This window comes from Tasmannia lanceolata, unplaced genomic scaffold (genome assembly GCF_043159265.1).
Source record: "Tasmannia lanceolata isolate RefF3 unplaced genomic scaffold, GAP_Taslan_0.1 ptg000008l, whole genome shotgun sequence".
In the NCBI taxonomy this organism is placed as follows: domain Eukaryota; kingdom Viridiplantae; phylum Streptophyta; class Magnoliopsida; order Canellales; family Winteraceae; genus Tasmannia; species Tasmannia lanceolata.
This window is the reverse complement of record NW_027518685.1, coordinates 55,795,378-55,818,022: the sequence shown is the minus strand read 5'-3', so window position 1 is coordinate 55,818,022 and position 22,645 is coordinate 55,795,378. Positions and strand designations below refer to the sequence as shown.

Below are 22,645 nucleotides of genomic sequence, written 5' to 3'. Positions count from 1 at the left end.
GGATGTAGCACAGATTTTAGGTTTAAGTATGGTTGGAGAAAGAATCCAAATTGATTGGCGTAGCAAGGATCATGTGCAAGGTTGGAGGTTTAGTGCTCATTCAGCTACGTTGGATGAGATTTTGGACATAATCAATCCGGAGTTAGATAGGGAGGAGAAAGAGTCGGTGGAGGCGACTGTGAAGCATGTCTTGTTGCTACTGTTTTGCACTTTCTTGTTCCCCTAGATGACGCATAAGGCCTCTTCTTGCCTCTTCCCCCTCATAGATATGGATACCATAGGAAATGTTCTGTGGGCATACGTTGTATACGACTACTTGGTAAAGTCTTTAGATACATATACTGACAAGGGGGGAAAGGGGAGCATAATCGGATGCTCGATTCTATTACAGGTGAATTTGACAAACTCTGCAAATTTGAAATATTTTGTAACTGATTTCTTATCTTATAAATATGTCATCGTTTTAGGTATGGTTATTTGAGCATACCAATCTGTGGGAACCTGCGCATCCCGATGCGAGTCTCCGTCTATTAAAGTGGAGCGGTGACATGGATACGAGGAGGAAGAAAAGTATTAATTTGTTTCACATTATCAGTGGTGGACAGCTAGAGAAGAAGCAGGTGAGGTCGTGAGGAAGGAACATATCTTAATTTGTTTCTGTATTCTCATATTGTGGTCATTCTGCTAAATGAAAAAACAAAATGGATTTCAGGTGGTGAGGAGGCTAAAGCCTCTTGCAACAGAATTACGTCTGCTAGAAGGCAGGGAAGCAATATCTGGAAGCAAGGAAGCATTACCTACCTCCCTTGATGTGTTGGTTGATGTCACGATTGCTGAGACAGAGACGATGGGCAAATCTAAGCCTATATTGGTAATGAATTATCCTCTTCAGTGAATTTTTAGTTTATTAATGTATCCATCCTAATGTAATGCTATGGAATTCTCATTCCGTTTTCTTCAGAAAGAGAAGCAAGAAGAGAGGCAAGATGAAGGACAGATATGTGTTTCCCTTACAAAATTCAATTCGTTGAAGAGGAGCTTAAGCATTCTTGTAGAAGAGGTGAAGGAACTAAAGAGGAGGAAGAGTCCTGATATGACTCCTCAGATACATGAGTTAAGAGATGAGGTCCCATCTGTAGAGAAGACTGCAGAGAGAGAGAGAGAGAGAGAGAGAGAGAGAGAGAGTGAGTGGAGAGAGGCAGGGTGTGGAGAATATTGTTAGGGAGGAGGTAGTGAATACTGTAGAGGGAAAGAGTGGAGAGAAGGAGTTTGTAGAGAAACCTGTAGGGATAGTGGAGGAGAGTTAGGGTGCGGACGAAGATGTTAGGGAGGAGGAAGTGAAGAATGTAGGGGGGAGAGTGGAGAGAAAGAGGAGATGGTTAAAGGTTAGGAGGTGTACGAGAATTTAGAGACACCTGTAGGGAGAGTGGAGGAGAGGCGAGGTGGAGACGAAGGAGGGGATTTGAAGGAGATTTTTGATGTACTTGACAGTCAAGATATTGAAGAGGAAGAAAAGGTGGCCCCTAGCAGCATGATAAGAGGGGTAAAGAAAGGCCTCAGGTCAAAGAAACCAGGGCACGCTAAGAAGTCACCATTCACGTCACCTAGTAGGCCGAAAAAAAAGAACATTGATGGAGAGGTCAACAAACGTAGATCCGATAAGGTCAAAGCTATTCGGGCGCTTTCTAGCTGGTAGGCTTCCTTATGATACAAATTTATGCGCTCGACTTTGATTTCATGTAATGCATCAACAACTCCTAACCTAACACTACTCATTGTTTTATGTTGTAGTGACAAGGTCATTGAAAGTGAATGGTACTAGATGTGCAAGGAAGACATCGAAACACTGTCGAAACCTCGAGGGTGGTTAAGATCCCCCGTAAGTTTTGAAACCTTTCCTTTTCTATTATTTGATTTTGTTAAATTGTTTTATTATTTTGGGTTTAGATTTGGCTGTGACGGACGAGGTAAATGACAATTCGGTTTGTTGGGTGATGGGGATGTGATTTGGTGAGATGGAAGGGATGGATACTAGGGATGTTATTTTCACCACTTATTTTAATTGTAATCTACTGACATATGTCCTAATATGTAGGTTATGAACGTTTACACAGAGTTCATAAACAAGAGGAATGAAGATATGGGAAGAAAGGAAGGAAGATGGGCATGTGTTGCCATTTGTACCCATTTTTTAGATTTTCTGATTTTCTAATGTTTTTGAGTTTCAAGTTTCTAATATTTTTGGATTTCAAATTTTTGATGTTTTGAATTTTAAATGCTAACCCTTTTAGCCAAAATGAACAAAATGAAAACACACTCTATAATCCAAATTGCGGCAGAGTACAAACATCATAAGGTAAAACCCCTTGGGCTAAAGGGAAAATCCTAAAATAGTAAACTAATGAAAATGAAATGATGCACACGCAAGTAAACTAGTATCCCATGAGAAAAGAAATTTAAGATCCCAAAACAAGTAAAGTAGTGTCCCGGAAAATAAAATGATAAGATCCCAAGAAAGTAAACAATGTCTAAAAAACTGAGCAAAGCTCTATAGAAAGAAGAAAGAGATAACAAAGCTATAGGATATACTCCTAACTAAAAGTATATTAAAGACTCTAAAAGGGGGTGTAAATAAGTCAAAGTATAACTAACACTCTAAAAAAGGTACAAATAAGTCAAAATATGACTAACACTTTATAAAGGGGTGCAAAGGTGCTAGTGAGACTGAGCAAGTCTCTTAAAATAGAGGACAACTATGACCAATGAGACAAAGCATGTCTCCAATAAAACTTACGACTTTCTAACGAGACAAAATATGTTTCCTAAATGGGTAAACAACCTAATGAGCAAGTCTCTTAAAAGGGGAGGCTCCGGCTACCCCATCATAGCCCAAGGTGACTTTACAAGCACTTTTTAGTATAATAAATTCATTATGTTCAGCTATCAACACAGTAGTTCAGGCATCAAGGCTTAAGATTATGACATAATAAAAACTTTCGAACTACAGAAATTCTATTTGAATAAGCCGGCAAATTTAAAACTAATGGCAGTATTATATTATATATATTAACAAGTGGAAATAGGTATCAATCTCAAACTATACATATTTATGTAAGTCTTGACTATGTACACTCAATGACTAAAAAAAATATAAAAAAATCTTCACAATATATTCCCTAATATACTCTAAGAACCCAATGTCAAAGTAAAGTTCTAGCTAAGAATGGGGCTTTATTTCCATATTTTGTCATGAGGATAAAAATTCCCTTTACTTGTGAGAAAAAGGACCAAGAAACAAACAGAAGATTCACTTATATTCAAGATTACATTTTCCCCTCATAAAATCCAAACTAGAAAGATATGATATAAGTATAGGCATCCACCTAATAAATAGATATACTAAAGGACAAGATTTGATATTATTATCTCTATGTGATAAAGCAATAAAGTGATCAATCTAAGACAAAGGCTAAACGATATTCAAGAACTTGGGTCATTCTCAAAATATACACTATTTATGACACTGGACCTTAATCAATAAATTATCTAACAGAAAATATTTTAAAGGAACTTAACATGTTCATAGCTACTAAAAAAAGTTGGGAACAGATTGAGTCTACATCCATATCAGAAACAAGGTTAAATAAGAACAATAACATTATTACATCTAAATAACTACCACTATGAAATCAGTACAAATTTTTATGATATTTATGACTTTTAAAAATTAAGTAGTGTAAGATTCTCCAAAAAATTGTTTAGTAACACATTTCATTTTCAATCAATATGACCTAAAAGGCCTTGAGAATCTGTATAATCTATGCAATACATATACACACTACAATTATCATCTATAATGACTTGAATAACTAAGAATTTATCCCCTATAAGTTCCTTTGGTGAAAATAACCCTACTTATTTAAATATCTGTGCGTATTCTTAGTGTAATTTGTTTGAACTAAAATAAATTCGTTCCTACTGATCTTATGATGACAACAAAATGCAACCAATAAACTTGAAAGGAAATGCAAGGATAACTGATCATAAAATTTCAGCCTGAATCATTACAGGTCATACAAATGAATGTAGTTCAAAATCTATTGATTTATACAAGCTGAACATACTTTTCTACTTATGGTATTAATATCATATATCCAAAGCTCATTAAATCTGCTATGTAAACATTGCTTAAATAGAAAGTCACAAAAGGAAACACTTAATCAATTCTTGAATAGAAGGTCAAACTTAATTTTGAAAATATTATATTAACCTGAACTCAGGCACTAAAATAAACATTTCAATCATATTATAGATGTTCCCAAACACTTTTGAACTAACATGTATTCTAAAAAAAATCAAAGCACCAAAGCCACTCTCACAGTACATCAAGGAACTAAGTCCGAGCCATATTATTTGCATATATAAAAAAAATCCAAGCCTATTGATCACAAACAACATGACTAAACTAATGTATTGCCATGAATTAACCACAATCCTACAATGGCCAATATTAATATCATGCTACTTGAATAATTCATTTCATCACATTTTCATTTTCTAATTCTAAGAGAATATAAAGATATTCTACATGAACATGTTATTATCATCCCATCCTCTGCAACTGCTATTCTAGCTTTATGGTAGTGAGATCTAGGAAATGAGGTGGCGGGGGGTTAGTGATGCTAGCTGGACTAAGGTAGTAGTGACTGGATTCAAGGGGCTGTGAATATAAGTTTTACACTCCAAAATAAAGTGGTGGCTGATGAAGAAAATGGTAGTGGATAAAGGAAATGGGCAGATCTGGTGATGAAGATGATGGCTAAAAAAAATAAGGTTAGATCAAGATCCTGAAATATACAGGAATAAGCTTTCAAGTATCTTGATCTAACCTTTTTTTTTTTAGCCATCATCTTCATCATCAGGGGTCTTTATGTTGTTTGACAAGTGTTCATACTTGTTTAGATGTCTGAATTCAATTGATACTTAGGCAGGGTATTAAAAAGGGGGTGTGTATATCATCAAGGATCATTAGCTGGTCCATTTGATGAAACTTAAGTTTTCAAACAGATATAACAAAGCAAAATTTTCATAATTTACAACAATAAATTCTCTGAAACCTTTACATAGACACACACCTAAAGAAACATACATGTGACATAATGCTATGAATTTTATTAATCGCAACTCCTTATGACTTTCTTTTAAAAAATTTACACACAGAATCTGAAAATTGGTATATGGGATTCAATCATCAACATGAATTTTAAATGTACTGTTACTAATAAAAAAAATTTTTAAAAAAATTATCAGAGGATATGAGAAAAAATGCATTTATAACGAAAATCCTTTTTAATTCTTTTAAAACTGGCCATCGAATTATGACATCATTTAGAAGATAAAAATAATAGAAATTATTCTAGAATTTGCAGATCTTCTCATACGATGTAGATTCTCAAACAAACAAATAGATTAGGTAGAGGATATAAAATTAGCATCCGCAAAATTTTCATAAAACAGAGGATTTTCAAATAAACAAGTAAATCAAAGAATTATAACAATGCTAATACCGACAGATCTTTCACAACATAAGGAATTTTCAAGTAAATAGGCAAATAAAAAAGGGATAATGGAAATAGATTCAAGATCAACAGATCTTTTCAAAAATATTGATCTTCATCTTAATTCAAACTAAATACCTGTAGAAATGCATTCTGGCTGGAATTAAAGATCAATGATTTTCTTTGAAAACAAACCTCCAAATAAATCTGAATCTTCAACAACAAGAGGATAGCTGAAATCTTGCCAAAATTCAATAAGGTATAGCCAAAGAAAATCAAAATGATTAAAGGAAAGTTAGGGTTTCGCAAGAAAATCTCTCGTTCTTCCTCTTTTCTCCTAAAAATGTGCTCTGCTAGGGTTTCTTCCCAAAATGGGAAAAAGGCCCTCTAGCTTCTCTTTCAAGCTACTTATCTATTTATAGGTATTTTTCATAATTTTCCACCCTTTTATGTTACAAGACACCCCTCCTTTTTGAGTATATTTGACTTGGTTTTGCTAAAATAAGTGGTCAACAAGAAAACGCTTAATGAAAAATTATGAAAAATTCAAACCCTTTTAATTACCTGGGACAATCTCTTACTGCAAATTATTCCAATCAGACCACACCCAAACAGGATAAACCACTCCCCTTTCCTCTACCCTAAACTACACTATACTACAAACTACACTCGTCTTATTTACCATTTCTTGGCGGATTTCGACGAAATTTTAGAGGAACTTAAATGGGATCTTAATCTACTCTAAGGCAAAACTTGGGACACTAATTCCATTATTTAAAGGAACATTATTCAAACCAAGCAATTTAGGGTTCAGTCAAAATGGGGTGTCTACAGATGCCCCTCTTTGACAGAGCGTGCTTGTCGCGCGAATGCCAAAGCTGAACAGACAACACATTTTGGCTGACCTGAAATTAAAATAAAATAATTTTTTGAGTTTTGGTTCTAAAAAAATAGTATTCACAAGGGTAAAACAGTAAAACGGCCTTGCAGCAAGACTCAAAATCTGCAAACAATAAGGAGATAGCTTCTCACCAACTCTTAATACAGTAAACATAACATATAAATGAGATAGCCTCTCTCTAATCTTCTAACTAAGCAATCCACAACATTTAACATTGACTTTTATTGAAAACAAACATGCACAATACACAATTTTTTACTGGTAAACCAAAATTTAATCAAAGCAAGATACAAAACAAAGATTCAAAGAGTAAAATCACACTCAAACATTCACTTGTATCGACGAATAAGGGTTCCAGCTAACAACCAGACCAAAACTAGCTTGGTCAATTGTCAAAATTGCCTCAAAATAAAAGGAACGATAGCTATACAGACCATTGCTGAAAATCCATCTGTTTAACTATTCGGATAACTCTGACTCCTCTCTTTCAAGGTAGCGAATCACCCAAGATTTACATGGTCATATGGAAAGGGTTCCATATAAATCCACGGAAATGTACCTGACTCCTAATCTCAGTAGGTAGCGGTACATTGCGGAGTGACAATTAGACAGGCCAAAATTTGTCATTTCACTGTTAATTGTCACGGGCGAAGAAGAAAAGACCAGACTCCAAATACACGGAGTTTCTTCACCAGAAATTTCTTTCTGAAAGCCTTTCAAATATTAGAAGAAATGACCAAACTCTAAAACACAGAGCTGTTGATAATTCCCTTTAAAACTTTCAAAACGATGAGAGAACAAACCAAACTCTAAAACACGGAGCCATTGGCTATTCTATTTTTAAATCTTCACAAAACAGCTAGAAAAAAACACCAAACTCCAAAGAATGGAGCCATTAGCAATTTCTTTTTAAAACATTTCCAAAATGTTGAGAGAAAAAGACCAAACTCCAAAACACGGAGCCATTGGTAATTTCCTTTTAAAACTTCACCAAATAATGAGAGAAAATACCATACTCCAAAACATGGAGCCATTGGCAATTCCACGTTTAATACCTTTCCCAAAATATTGAGAGAAAAAGACCAAACTCCAAAACACGGAGCCATTGATGATTTCCTTTTAAAACTTCACCAAATAATGAGAGAAAAGACCAAACTCCAAAGCACGGAGCCATTGGCAATTCCACTTTTAAAACCTTTCCCAAATGTTCGGAGAAAAGACCAAACTCCAAAACACGGAGCCATTGGCGATTTCTTTTAAAATTTCTTTTTTCAAAATGATGAGAGAAAAGACCAAACTCTAAAACACGGAGCCATTGGCTATTTCCTTAAAATTTCACAAAATAGTGAGAGAAAAGATCAAACTCCAAAACAAGGAGCCATTGACGATTTCCTTTTAAAACCTTTCCAAAATGTTTGAAGAAAAGACCAAACTTCAAAATACGAAGCCATTAGCTATTCCATTTTTAAATCTTCACAAAATAATGAGAGAAAAGACCAAACTCCAAAACATAGAGCTATTGGTAAAAATTTACAAAATAATGAGAGAAAATGCCAAACTCTAAATCACAGAGCCATTGACAATTTCCTACCTTATTAAATAAAACATGTTGAAATAATTAAAGAATTTACTGACTTTGATTGATTTCATCAGATGGATAAGTCATCTCTTAACGAGAGTGACTAAAAATGCATGATTTTTGCTAAAGATAAAACTCAAGAAACTTGAAGGAGTTTTCGGGTATTGAAAAGCATTCTGTTGGGGTTTGGAGATTGCAAGAGCGAATTCTAGACTTCGCATGGGGATAAGATTTTCTGAAAACTTGACTTTGAAAAAAACAACTTGATTGAAGAGCTTGAACCAAAAGAGGGTGTTCGAGTTTCTCTTATCTCTATTTGATGAGAATAGCCATCTCAAATATCATTGTTTGACCGACATCTTTTATGACGCAAGTCATAAAAGATGCCCCTAGTATGATTACTTCTATGAAAAATTCATTGGAGAGCAACACAAAAAAGGATAAAAAAGGATAAGCAAAAAGCTTTCATTAATGAACACCTGGGATTACAAAACTTTTCTCATGAACACTTGAGTTTACAAAACCTTTCTCATGTACAAGAAATTGGTTCTGCACATAATTTCTTTTCATCTCTGCTGTCTACTGAGGCTGTAAATGGGCTTTAGACCCTGTCACCTTCTGAACTCTACTCTGCTTTACATTGTCCAACAGGAGCCACAAATTCTTACCTCTTTGTTCTTGTCACCTTGGCTTTGGGAGGACATTGAGACTTCGAAAACCTGACCTCTACTCGACAAAAGAAAGACTTTGACAAGTGACGAACGAGGACATTGACAAATACACAACTTGAACACTAAGAGAGACTGAATATGCTTCTTAGCCTGATAAAATATAGTAAAAGGCGACCACTCTTAAAATCTTTTGAATACCGTGTTTAAAGGTGTTTCCTCACTCTTTTCTGTATTTCCCTCATAGTTATTATCCCCTTCGGATTGCTTAGTTTCAACCTCCCTAGCTTAGAGATTAATAAAGAAAGCTCTGTTGACGCTTACTCAGACATTGGAGTAATACCAAAGAAGATGAAAATTCAGCTGGCTTCCGGAAGCTTTGTCCTTTCATGAAGTCACTGCCATGTGGGTTTCGATTTAGCGGACCATATGCCTTATATTTTGCTTGGACTGTCTGCCCTTACTGATTTTTCATCCAGCAGGCTCTGCACCCTGATTTTTGCTTAAGCAGTACTTTCGGATTTTCAGCTTAGCGGGTGAATGACCATAACTTTTGCCTAGACCGTCCTTTCGGGTTTTCAGTCTAGCAGGTCTAAGACTCCATCATTTTTTTTATTTCTGTTTCTCTACAAACCTGGGCCTAAATACACTAGAAGGACTTTTAGGTAGGCTTAGGTTCAAACAAGTTAAAACTTTGGTGTGTTTACATGTATTTAGACCGAATCTGGACCCTCCAGACTACTTACATATCCCTGAGAAAAATGGGAATCAGGTCTGCGTAGTTCGCTCATTTGAGGTTTAAAAGATTGTTGTGGTTTTTTTTTTTTTTTTCAAAAGGTTGTGACCAAAGCTGAATTGAACAGGCTGCCTACGTACCCTATAGAAAGGGATCAGGTCATAACGTAGTTCAAACTTTTGAACTAAAAAAAATGCCCCTTGTTTGGGTTTATCAAAGAAAAAGTTTTCTTTTTAGGTTCAAAGGGTTTGCAAACGCTTTAAAACATTTGGGTTGTTGGCTTGAAGCTCAAATCGTCCAAGGATGGCCTCATGGTATACTTAAGCGTATATTTCTTGAGTTGATCCAGGTTTGTAGGTTCTGTTAATTTTTCTCCATTTTCATTGATGAGTCTCACGGCTTTTCCAGGCAGGACTTCATCGACTATGTAAGGACCAGACCAGTTTGGCCTGAACTTCCCTCTGATCAAATACCGGTGCCTTGTAGGATTTCAAAACAAGATCTCCTGATTTCAAGTCTCGGACACGGACTTTCTTATTGAAGGCTTTTCGATTCACCTCTGATATCCCTGAATGTGGTATAAGGCTCTCAGCCTCTTTACATCTATCATCTGCAGCTCATCATGTCTTGCCTTCGCCCATTCAGACTCTGGCAAATCAGCTTCCATCATCACTCTCAAGGATGGGATTCTCAGCTCAACAGGGAGGACAACTTCCATTCCGTACACTTAAGAATACGGAGTTACACCTGTTGAAGACCTGATCGATGTCCTATAAGCCCATAAGGCATATGGAAGTTTGTTCGACCAGTCTTTATAAGTCTTAGTCATCTTACTGATAATGACCTTGATATTTTTATTTGCTACCTCTACAGCTCCATTTGTCCGAGGTCTGTAGGGAGATAACTTGTGATGCTTAATCTTGAACTCTTCACACAGGTGTATCACTTCCTTCTTGAAGTGTGACCCATTGTCAGAAATCAACTCATGGGGTACTCCGTATCTACAAATGATGTTTGTACAGATAAACTTCGCAACTATGTTCAAAGTTATGGAAGCATACGAAGCAGCTTCAATCCACTTTGTGAAATAACGATAGCTACCAAAATGTACTCATGTCCGCTTGAGGATCTTGGATAAAATTTTGCAATGATGTCAATTCCCCATACTGAAAAAGGCCATGGCGAAGTCAAAGAATGCAACTCTGAAGGGGGAACATGAATGAGATTCGTATAGACTTGGCATTTGTGACATTTCTTCACAAAAGCAAAACAGTCTGCTTCCATTGTGGGCCAATCGAATCCAAGTCTCAAAATTTTTCTAGACAATATTTTTTCATTCATATGAGGTCCGTAAACTCCCTCATGGGTTTGTTCAATAAGCTCTGCAGCTTTGTCCTCATCAACATATAAGAGTTGTATTCCAATAAAAGATCGCATGTACCGTTCTTCACCACAAATGATGAAGTTGGTAGCCAATCTCTGAAGAGTCTTTCTCTCTTTACTTGAAGCTTCAGGAGGATGCCCTTTGCCTGTAATAAGATTCTTGATGTCCATAAACCACGGCTTTCCATCTAGACACCTTGCCAATATCTCTATCGCATTCACATGAGTTGGAGCCTATTACAATCTGACAGCTAAAGGTTAGACCTCCATAGTTGCAGAAATATCCAACATAGAAGCAAGAGTAGCTAAAGCATTAACAAATTTGTTTCTGGTTCTTGACAAGTGAGTAAAAGTAGTACTCCTGAACTTCTTGATCAGTGATTCCAAATATGTGTTATATGGAATCAATCTGTCCTCTCGAGTTTTCCATTGTCCATTAATCTGGCAAATGATCAAGATTGAGTCCCCACATACATCTATCTCTTGAACATGAAGAAATAAAGCCGCCTCAAGTCCTGATATGCATGCCTCATACTCTGCCATGTTATGTGTGCATTCAAATTGTAACTTGATAGATATGGGAATGTACTCTTTCTTGGGAGATACAAGCACTGCTCCTACTCCTTGACCATGATTGTTTACAGCTCCATCAAAGTACATTAGCCACCTGGTACTCGGAGTCTCTTCTTCGACATCCATGATTTCTTCATCAGGAAACTCGGCTTTCAGAAAACCATTCTCCTCTACAGGAGCATCAGCCAGCTGCTCAGCTATGACCCACCCCTTAATTGATTTCTGAGTGACATGAGTGATGTCAATTCAGATAAAAATAATAACCATCTAGCTGTTTTTCCTGTAAGAGCTGGTTTCTCGAACAAGTACTTCAACGGATCCATCCGTGAAAGCAAAAGGACCTTGTTCGATAGAAGATAATGTCTAAGCCTTTGGGTTGCCCAGACTAATGCTAAATAAGTCTTTTCCAAAATAGAGTACTTCATTTCGTACTCTAGCATTTTCTTGCTGATATAGTAAATGAGCTTTTCCTTGTTAGACTCTGGATCTTTCTGAGCAAGCATACAGCCCATTGCTCTGTCTGTGATTGACAAGTATAACAACAATGGCTGGCCTGGAATGACAGGTGACAAGACAGGAGGCAATGATAAACACTGCTTAACCTTTTCAAACGCTTCTTGACATTCTTCATTCTATTTCTTTGAGGAATTCTACTTTAACAACTTGAAAATCGGTTCAGATGTCATGGTCAGCTGAGATATGAACCTTCTCAAGTACTGAACTTTTCCAAGGAATCCTCTAATCTGCTTCTTCGTCTTTGGCGGTTCCATTTCTTGGATTGCCTTAATTCTTTAAGGATCAACCTCAATTCCTCTTTCACTGACCATGAATCTTAAGAGTTTTCCTGATGTAACTCCAAATCCACACTTGTTTGGATTCAAGCGGAGCTGATATTTCCTGATTCTCTCAAAGAATTTTCTCAAGGTAACTACATGTTCTGATCGAGTCTTCGCCTTAACGATCATATCGTCTACATAAACCTCGACCTCTTTGTGAATCATGTCATGAAGAAGAGTAGTTGCAGCCCTCTAGTAAGTAGCACCAACATTCTTTAGACCAAACAACATTACTATGTAGCAATAGGTGCTCCACTGAGTGTAAATGACCTCTTTATCATGTCCTCGGGTGCCATCTTAATATGATTGTACCCGAAAAATCCATCCATAAAGGATAAAAGAGCATGTCCAGCTGTATTATCCACTAAGACATCAATGTTTGGCAGAGGAAAATCTTCTTTAGGACTTGCCTTATTCAAATCTCAAAAATCCACACACATTCGGACTTTTCCATCCTTCTTGGGCACCGGTACTATGTTTGCCAGCCACTTAGGATATTCAACCACTTGTATGAATTTCACTTCTAGAAGTTTCTTAACTTCCTCATAGACTTTCAACTCCCATTCTGTTTTGAGTTTTCAGAGTTTTTGCTTCTTTGGCTTGGCGCCAGGGAGTAAAGGTAATCGATGCTGAACGATATCCTCACTTAATCCTGACATATCATCATAAGACCAAGCAAAAACCTCCTTGAACTCCTTAAGTAGAGTGATTAATTCCTCACGCTCCTGAGGAGATAAAGCTTTGCCAATCCTTATTTTCCGAATTAAGGTTTCATCATCGATATTCATAGTTTCAACTTCCTCTTCGAGTGGTTTTGCTCGGTGACTCTCCTCCGGTTGGATCAAATGTTTGATTTCAGGGGGAATTTCATCGACATCCTCATCAGAGGGGGAGTCTTGATTATCATTATTTTTATTATCAGATTTTAAAGCAGATTCAGTAGAAGAAATAGAAATAGAGACAGGAATATACACAGAAGAAAAGTCCTTTATTTCATTTGATGAACTGATTACATCAGAAGTACATGCAACATCAAGCTTCATACAGGACTCAAAAAAAGTATTTGCAGACACGAAAGAAACATTGACATGAATGGAATCAACAACACTATGTACAGACTGATCAGACCAAACAGACGACCCATCATGAAATTCAGCAACACTAGGAAGGGATTCGCCACCAACGTCAAGAGTAGACTCGACCTCTACAGTACCTGCATCAAAAGAATCGTTAGAAGAAAAAGACTCTGAATCAGACTTAGAGACTGACACATACTTACGAACAACTGACTCTTTTGGAAGAACTTGACTATACTAAAAGGTAACTTGTGGTAGGACCTGAGAACTCTAGTTAGTCAATGGTCCTTCTGCCGCGGTGATTAGGTGGGTCGGGTCAAGAATCTGTGTACTCCGGTCTATTACGGTAACGTCTGAGTCTCATCCTGAAAAAGTGAATTCAGAAAGTCTGGTTCCATGCTCTCTACCCAATAAGTATCAGACTTTGTCTTTGTAATGTGCATATCCTCTGGTTTTTCGGCAAGCTCGAGATCAAAAAAGAATTCAAACCCTGATAGTATTTGCCTAGTGCTCTCATCTAACCAAGTTTCAGTGAACCCACAGAACGGAGTATCTGCTCCTTCCATGCGAAAGCGACCATTCATCGTCAGATCAAATGGCCCCTATGGGAAGGTCCAAACCCCTTCGGCGGCATTCCGCCCACTTCTGCATCTATTTCTTCATGTCTTTAACCTCAGTCTTAGTGGGTTGATATCTTAACCCAAACAAACAATTAAAGGTTTTTGAACACTGGCCATTCAGTTAGACCTTGGTGATATTTTCCCAGTCCTGCCCCAGGAATGTAGCCTTGTAAACGTATCATCCGGACTACATTCGAGTTTGTACTACTCAGGAAAAAGATTTACTCACTCATCGCCTTTTCGAGAGTTATGGTTGATACCTCTAAAGAAAAACCAGTTAGACTGAAATCCCCTGCTCCGCCAATGGTTATTTCATGAGAGATTTGGCCTATTTCTAAGTCAGGGTCTCCCTTCACATCACTTTGTTGTTCAAAACAAATTTCAACTTTTGGTGTAAGGTGGATGGGACAACCCCGACCTTGTGTAGCCATGAACGACCCAATAGTAGCAAGAATGAGGCCTTAATATCTAACACTAGGAATTCAATCTCAAATTCTTCGCCTCCTATTTGAATTTCGGTCACCAAAGTCCCGATGACGTCTCGACGAGTGCCGTCGTATACTAAGATACCCTGTTCAGATGGAACAAAATCTCTAGGACCAAATCCTAAGGTTGTCGCGGTACTCAGCGGGCAAACATTCAGGGCGGAGCCATTGTCAACCAACACCTCTGGCACTTTCTTCATATTACAAATGATTGTAATCTTAAGAGGCTTGGTGTGATCTCGACCTTTAGGAGGTAGGTCCTCAGGGCCCTTGATGCCCTAGCCATGGCAACTAAACTCACTAGTTCATCCGGGGTTGTATCAATAGAGACTTGAGCTGCATTAAGTTCTCGAAGGACTAACTTTTTGTGTTTTGACGAAGCCATGAGTAGACCCCATACATAAATATTAGCCTGGGTCTTCTTTAACTGTTTTAATAAGCTCTCATCTTCCTCCTCTGTAACAGGCCTATTCTACCTCTGATTATCGTGGACCCTTGATTCCTTTTTGCTGGGCTCTTCATGGTTTATTGCCATGGTCCCTAGATTCATTGTGTGGCTCTTCACGGCTTGTCACCATGGACCCTTGATTACTTCTTGGCTCTTCGTAGCTTATTGCTATGGACCCTCGACATCCAGTTTCCTAAAAAAAATGTCTTTTCCGCGAGGTTCTTCGTTGCTTATAGCAATGGACCCTCGACTCCTGTTTGCGTGGCTCTTCACAGCTTGTCACTGTGGACCCTCGTTCTCTGCAAGCCTCTTCGTGGCTTATCGCCATGGACCCTTGATCAAAATTTTCATTCAACTGTTGTTCTTTCTTGTCTAATTTTGTGAAAAGCTGGACCGCAACTCTATCTAGTTATTAATAATGAAAAGTCAAGTCATGATCCGTCGTTCCACAGTGTACCGCCATCCAAGTGTGGAGTCAGGAATACCTGTGTGACCGATGTGTTACCCGAGTTATATGTGGGAGGCTGTCTCACCAATATCTTTTGAATGCTGAGTTATGTGTCCAGCGTTTCACCAAGTTAATCATAAGTCATGTTGAATGTGAAATTTTAAAACTAAAATCCAATTTACCCTTCTGAATACCATCTCAAAACCAAAAATCCAAAAAATTGCTTTCTTTTATTTTTGGGTCGGCCAAAATGTGTTGTCTGTTCAGCTTTGACATTTGCGCGACAAGCACGCTCTGCGAAAGAGGGGCATCTGTAGACACCCCATTTTGACCGAACCCTTATATACCTTGTTTGAGCACAACCCTATCAACTCAGTGAATTAGAGCCTCAAAATTCACCCTAGGCTAGCTTAGGGTCCCATCTAGGTTCCTGTAAAATTTTGTCAAAATTCGAGCAAAATTACCTAATAAGACGAAGCGAGTAAGAAGTGCAGTGTAATCAAAAGGGGGGTGAATCATCTAGGAGAGGGCCGACCCAGGTCCGAATAAGACACGATTGTTCGTGCGTTTATCAAAAAATCGCGCAATTCGCGCGCCTCATCAAATGGTAGTGCCGATATCAACATCTAATTTTTCCTATAAATATCAAACTTAACCCTCATTTATGGGGGATCTGGGTTTTTCTTCTAAAATTAGAGAGAATGAGAGAGGGAGAATAGAGAGAAAATCAAAATCCTAACCTTATTCCTTTCTCTTCTCCGGCCATACTCCGACCATGCTCCGACCACAATCCGGTCAGCTCCCCCTCCTTGAGATGCTTCTTTTCTTATGAGGTTTTCTTCTTTTTCTGATTTTCAAAATTTTATTTTCAAAACCTTAACCCTCGTATAGCTTTTAAACCCTAGATCCAATATTTCCGGTCATTCTCCAGACAATTTCTGGTCGGTTTACCATTTCTGACGAGCTCAAGCTCCATCCAGATCTCATCTTCTTTTCTTCTTAGTGCTTAAACTCTAAATCCTAGTCTAAAACCCTAAATCCAAAGCTCTAGCTTCAAAACCCTAACCTAGTCTCTCATGCCCTAGATCTCTGTCTCAAATTTCAAATCTTGTGTTTCTTCATTTTTTTTACCATATAACTGTTCATTTTTCAATTTCTGCATACTTTAGTTTATGAAACCCTAGGTCGAAGTTGTGAAACCCTAATTCAACGCTTCAAATCCTAGATCTGAAAAAACTTGTGGCACAAATTTAGCTTCTTCTAACCTCGATCTAAATAGCTCAGCACTAGTTTTGAAGGAAAAGGACAGACATTTCAGATTTGTGGAGAAGCAACATAAAATTCTTATTTGGTGGAACATCAGTTCAAATCGTTCTAGTTTGAGGAGTTGCTAAGATTTCCAATTTAGTCCTTTCAGATGAAGAATTAAGACTCGGATTGGAAGTTTCTCCTAGGAGGTGGTAATAATTCAACATGGAGACGCTTGTTGTTTCAAATTAACACCGGTAAGAGTATAAAAGAGGAGTTATAAAGGGGATTTCAAGGTCACAGTGCTAGAGGCTTGTAGATCTTTGAAGGAAAAAGGAGACGAGAGCTTACATGCATCATAAAAAATAAGGTCTGATCGCAGCAAGCCTCCGCACATCTCAGGAGATATAAAAAGGGGAGAGGTAATTCATGTTTAGTTGCCAATTCCTTCAATCCAGGTAACCCTTTTCTCATCTACTTTAATTTTTAAGAGAGAGTAGTATTCATGTAGTTCAGCACTTGTACACATCGGTGCTTGTTAGTAGTGATAGTTCAGTGCTATTATGGTTTAGTGCCTCCACATTTTCCATGCTTATTAGTAATGCTTGTTCGTTCAATGTTAATATGGTTTAATATTTGTATATTTCAGTTTTCGTCAGTAGTGCTTGTTAGTTCAATGCTTGTATAGTTCAGTATGTGTTAGTTCAGCAATTGTGTAGTTCTGTGCTCATGTAGTTCATCAATATGTGTCGTTGGTCGCATGAATTTGTGTTACAAATAGTTTCTCAAAGTTCCTTTTATTTGTTTGAACACTTATTTCTGTCAAAACCAAAGAAAGAGAGGTCATACATTGCATGCATAATTCCATTGAAGTGAATTGTTAAAATTTTGAAGGATATATGAAAACTTTTGGTGAGCCATTGCTTTTTAAAATGAGGTTGGGTAATATATACAGCTTTATATTTGTCTTATAAGTAGTCTTTTAGCTTTCATTTGGGAGAGGATTATAGATTTTTCATTTATAAAATCCGTAAGTGAAGGGAGTTTACTAATGATACCTCAAGGAGCTGACGTCAGCATCATCATGGATTGAATTGGTTTTGTTGAAATCTGCATGTTTATGTTAAATTACTTCATCTTTCACAAGTTTCTATAATTTTCAAAAGGTTGGCTGGAGCCAAAAGCCTAAATCCTATCATGTTTGTAGGTGTATATCAATTGAAGTACCCTTCTTTGTTTAGAGAGTTATGATAGCTCTATTTGTGTTGATGTATGACATATGAACAAAATATGGTTTTGTCTATTAAGCATAATGGCATCCCTATTGAGAATTCAAGGATATAAACATAGCAGTGTTGTCATTGTAGTATTAGAGATCAGTTTATCTTTTATTTTGGATAGTAGAATCAATGGTTGCAGTAAATAGAATAGATTTCATGCAATTATTCAGATATGGTAGTGCTTATATTGGCATTCACCTGTTCTGTTGATACCAACCTTGTTAATTTTTTAAAATCACTCAAGGTCATTTTATCTTTTATGTTTTGATTGGTATAACTGTGTGAATGTCTCTTTTGAATATGATAGGATTAAAAAAGGTTTATTTTTGTGTTCGTAGTATTGCGTTTTTTTTTTAAAATTGTATAATCAGTTGTCAGTTAGATGTTGAGTATACTTATATTAATTTAGTACTTGATGGTAATTCATCTTGGCTCTGTTTCAATTTGGGAGCTTTATTCATTACAAGGGCGATGAAGGCGCTAGCCCAAGCCCATCTTCTAGGAGATTTGCCAAATCCTAGTAGCATTCCCCTCTTTAGTAGACTAGCCCAGTTTTTTTAGACATGTATCTTGAAATCATTAGATATTCGTTCACTTCTCGTTGAAAGGGCAATAAAAGAGTCATCTAGAGCCCCCTTTAGGGAGACAAGTTATGTCTCAGCGGAAAGTCAAACCCTTTAGAGACAGGCTTTGTCTCATTAGTGAAACACACATAGGAGACTTACATAGTCTCATGTCAAAACACCTCTCACTAATTAGAGGCTAGCTTAGCCTTTTAGATAAGCACCCCAACTTATCATTACAAAGACAATGATAAGGTTACTTGGAGCCCTCCATAGGAGACATTCAATGTCTCATTAAAGTTAGTTGTTTTCCAGTAAGAGACAAGCTTTGTCTCATTCGCCCCAGTTATCTCTTTGTTTTAGGGAGACTCTCTCAGTCTCATCTTTTTCATTTAGGGGGACTCGCCCAGTCTAATCCTTTTTTTAAGAGACTCACCCAATCTCATTCTCTTGTCAATTCTTCCCTTTTAGGAGATAGGCTATGTCTCATTGATCCTAATGGTCATCTTCATTTGAGAGACAGGTCTTGTCTCACCTGCACACTCTTTCAGAGAAGAGCAGTGCAAGACTTCATTTCTGATTTAGTTCTTCTCCCTTTTCTTAGGGTCTAACTCAGTCTTCTTAGGTTTTCACACCTTCTTGTGATTCCTTCCATTCTATCATCTATTTGTGACACCGATTTACTTGTTTAGGACAACCGTTAGGCTAAAAGGGTTCTGTCTTTTCATCTGACACTTCTCCAGGCTATGGATCACAGGAGTGTTCTTTTCGTTTTGGTTGTCTCCTTATTTCCCTTTGGCTAAAAGGGTTAAAACTCTTGAAAATCCAAAACATTAGAAATTCAAAATATTAAAACATTAAAACATTTCAAAATCCAAAAACATCTGAAAAGTAGAGTCATTAGAAGTAGTTAGGAGAGTCTGTTTCCGAACTACGTTGGCTTGATCCTCTTCCATGGGGTACGTAGGCTGGTTGAGATTCTTATCCCAAGTTCAGTCAAACCTTCAAAAATAAAAATTTCAAAACTTCAAAAAAAAAAACAAAAATTCTTCAAAATCTTTTTTCAAAAAGATCTTTCCCTAGAGTTAGGAGTCTATCCTAGATGGTTGGGGTGTCTTAGGGTTAGGAGTCTGTCCTGATTATGTTTGTTCTAGAGTTAGGAGTCTCTCCTAGCTAGGAGTAGGTTGTGCCTCCGTCCGGTCAGTTGGCGATTCACATCGCTGACTGATGACTAGGTCTAGGATGCGTTAGTGATTCCATTATTTTTCTTTAGGACACATAGCCTAGTTACACATAGGTTGTTGGAACTACCTGCATTAGCTTAGAGCTAACCTGCATTTAGTTAGGGCATATAGGGTGTCCTAAAATCCACAATCCACTAGAATTTAAATAATTGCACAAGAAGCTTTAATAACTAGTTCGGTCTTTTCGGTCGAGTCTAGGATAGAGGTCTAGATGTCTTAGGCATCATAGCTTAGAATAGGTGCGGAGAACTACGTGACTTTGATTCTCGTGGAGGCGGGGATACGTAGGCTTCTTTGGATGAACATCAGATCATCCAAAGACTCGGGTTTAGGCTTTAGAGTCTTAGGGTCTGTTGTTAGCACTTTAGGGCTTGTGTTTGCATATTGATTATTTATGATTTCTTGCATAGGATTATGATAGTGTGTGATCATTTCTTTACTTATTCGCATGTTAGCATTTACCTTCTTATTTACCTTGATCATATGCTCAGTTGTAGCTCATTTATCTTTCTAGCTTAGTGTATTTATTATATCTTGTGCAGACTTTATACCTTTAGCTGTAGTATGCATGTGTTTGCACACCAGAACTTAGACGTCATTTAGGCATGACACTCATAACTTAGCTACACCTAGGTGACACTTCTTTCATTTATTTTGCATGTGCTTATTATTAATCTTTGTGACATGCATGATTAGGTAGACGTCTTCTCGGAGATATATGTTCCCATTTCACATGACTTTCGCCCAAAACTCTTCAAAATCAATAAGTAAATGGCATAAGAGACCAGGTGCTTGCACTTGGGCGGATGAGGTGCTCTTCAGACCTTCCAAATTCGTAACCAGGCACGAACCTTTTATATCTCTGGTTATCCATTACAACAGAGTATAGTATGGGATCCAGGGCCGACTTCCTTGGATGACGACTCTTCTTTGTTTAAGGTATGTCTCGAATCTGGGCTACTCCCCAAATCGAGATGTATCTTACTTTGTATCGCCACTCATGCTGTGAGAGACACTTTTTTTAGGGTCCTTGGTAGAGCTCTCATTCACGCGTGGATGATCTAGAGACTCTCTGGGGGCTCGTCCCCCGCCTCTCTCGGATCGGGGTCCACAGAAACACACTGGTTACTGGTTGGTATATATGGTCGCAAAATTAACGTCATAGTAGTTGCAAAGTGACATTATTCAGGTGCTCTATTTGTTTTAGCAAATAATATTGCTTGCTTGGGCAATATGACTTACTGTTTCTTCTAGTTTCTTATTCAGTGTTTGCATCTCCTCAACCATGCGGCCAACCTCTGATAAAATAGCTTGTTATGGTAACTTTCTCAAAGCGGCCTTCCTTTGTTGTGCCTAACTGAACGAAAAAAAAAATTTACACCACGAATTAATATTTACACTCTGAAAAGCAGCAGTACAGTTAATGAACTAATCTTAGTTACCAAATGAATGGTGAGAGAAAGTTTCAAGAGAATAACCAAACAAAACAATAAATAAAATTACATGAAAAATAGAAGTTGAAGTGACTCATACATAAATGGCATGCAACCATTATAAATTTTAATCTCCCATTACATAAACATTCAGTAAAGGCATATCCAATTCATTTGATGCAAAGTCATAACTTTTGCAGTATAATGACAGACAATTTATAACTAAAGTCTCCTTGTGTGAAGAGATAAATAATTTTCCTGTTATATTGAACAGAAATATAACAAATGTAGCTTTAGGCTCAAGTAGAGATAAAAACTCTACTCCTAGCATAAGATAAAATTCATAAAACTCAAATAACATATTAAGTAGGGTTTCAAATGAGCAAGAGCTACCTAGTTTCCTGTTATACTGAATAAAGAGATGAAAAAAAATATTGTCGCTTAAGGCCTAAGTAGAGCTTAACCATCCCCCCCCAAAACCCCAAAGCATACGATAAAGTTCCACAACACAAATAACAAATTAGATTAGAGTAGCTAATAGGCAAGAGTTACCTAGGTACATTCATTGCGAGTTCACCCAAAATCTGATAGAACTGGCCTTTTTACGTGGCATCTGCCTAGGTAGTTTCCAAAGTTTTGGAAAAACTCCTCTTTGTTGCCATTTTCAATCTTACTAGCTAATGCGATAACCATCATCCAAAACTAGTTGTGAAGCTTATCACTTGCCATGTCATTGTCAAATCATCTGTTTAGTCACCATACAGGATGCCAAAACACGCCACATCACCCATGGCCAAAAAGACACCCGCCAGCCTCATGGTTTTGCCGCTACGTGTGGCGCCTCCAATTGGGCCCACTTTTACATAACGATCCACTTGGATCATCAGATGATCTTAGCCCCCTGATCTATTAGGTTTTGCTTAGGGTTCCGTGTAAAGACACATAAGTGTTGATCTTAGCCCGCATGGATAGGATGTTCATTCTGTATGAGAACAAGACCATGTGGGTGGCCACATGATGATCTACAAGATCAACAATCCCAATTACAGACACATCTCACGACTCAAATATTGATACTTACAATTGATTTTAGTTTAGATCTTCTCACAATCATCCATCTGCAAGCAACTAGATTGGAAAACTTCAAAAAATCCAATAAGTAGGATTCTAGGATGCCATTCCAAAAAAGTACGATTCTAGGATCTGAGCTATGCTCCCCCTTCCGACCTCGAAACCCCCACCATCTCTCTATCCATTTTTAGCAACCATGGCTCAACAAAGTGAAGGGAAAAGACAATCAAAGGATGCAGCAAAGTAGCAAACGACCAAACACAAGTAGAAGCAGTCAAAAGCAAAGAAGAAATTACTCCTATCAAGATTTATTACGGGAAACCCAAACCCAGAAGCACCCTTCAATCCTAACCATTAACTTCTCACCATGCTTGTTCTCAGCTCAAACCTGATTGGACCATGAAGCTAAGGCAATGTAGAAATGTTGCTGCTGGTGACATTGTTTAAAATTACGGAAGCGGCGAGGAACGCGGCTGAAGAAAATCCTAGTTGACT

The 22,645-nt window shown here is 37.5% G+C and overlaps 1 long non-coding RNA gene across 1 annotated transcript; it reads left to right on the top strand.

Annotated features, from left to right (window-relative positions):
• The first annotated feature begins 1,215 nt into the window (after positions 1-1,215).
• Positions 1,216-2,282, top strand: LOC143883650 (uncharacterized). The gene is made up of 3 exons (XR_013252463.1): positions 1,216-1,692; positions 1,792-1,879; positions 2,096-2,282. It is a non-coding gene; the product is annotated as an uncharacterized LOC143883650 (long non-coding RNA).
• The last annotated feature ends 20,363 nt before the right edge of the window (positions 2,283-22,645 follow it).